Source organism: Euleptes europaea, chromosome 15 (assembly GCF_029931775.1).
Source record: "Euleptes europaea isolate rEulEur1 chromosome 15, rEulEur1.hap1, whole genome shotgun sequence".
Taxonomy (NCBI): Eukaryota; Metazoa; Chordata; class Lepidosauria; order Squamata; family Sphaerodactylidae; genus Euleptes; species Euleptes europaea.
The window spans coordinates 51,562,002-51,562,656 of NC_079326.1; positions in this window are offsets into that span (position 1 = coordinate 51,562,002).

Here is a 655-nt window from a genome sequence, read left to right on the forward strand (position 1 = left end):
TCTGAGGGCAGGAGTCGGCTTCCAGGCTCCTCCCACTCGCTGCCGAGCGGAAACAACGCGAGAACTCGCTCGCTCACGCGCGGGGCGGGAGAAACCATTCCCGCTCCCCTCAGTGACGGCGAAAAAAGGGCGTGGGGGAAAAAAAGGATATTCTGCGGATTCTTCTGTGAGGAATAATATACCCCTCTCGAATATATTTTTTTTTAACTTTCAGCACGGAGAAAAGGAAAAAATGGGCTTTTCTTTACCTCTATCGTCGTCGTCCCCCCGGTGTGGAAAATGAGCTCGCCTTTCCTCCTGTTCTTTCCCGCGGCTCCCCTCGCTGCCGAGCGGAAACAACGCGAGAAGTCACTCACTCGCGGGCGGGGCTGCGGGAGAAACCATTCCTACTCCTCTCACAGATGGTGAAAAAAGGACATGAGGGAAAAGGGGATATTCCGCTGCGGAGAACATCCCCCATCCCAAATATTTTTTTTTATTTTCAGCGTACAGAAAGGGAGAAAATTGGCTCTTCTTTCCCTCTATGCCCCCCCCGGTTTGGAAAATGAGCTCGCCTTTCCTCCTGTTCTTCCCCTGCCTGCCTGACGTCATGCGGTGACGGGAATGCGTCGGTTGTGGGGGGTGAGATTGGAACAAGTTCCGAAGAACTCCCCCC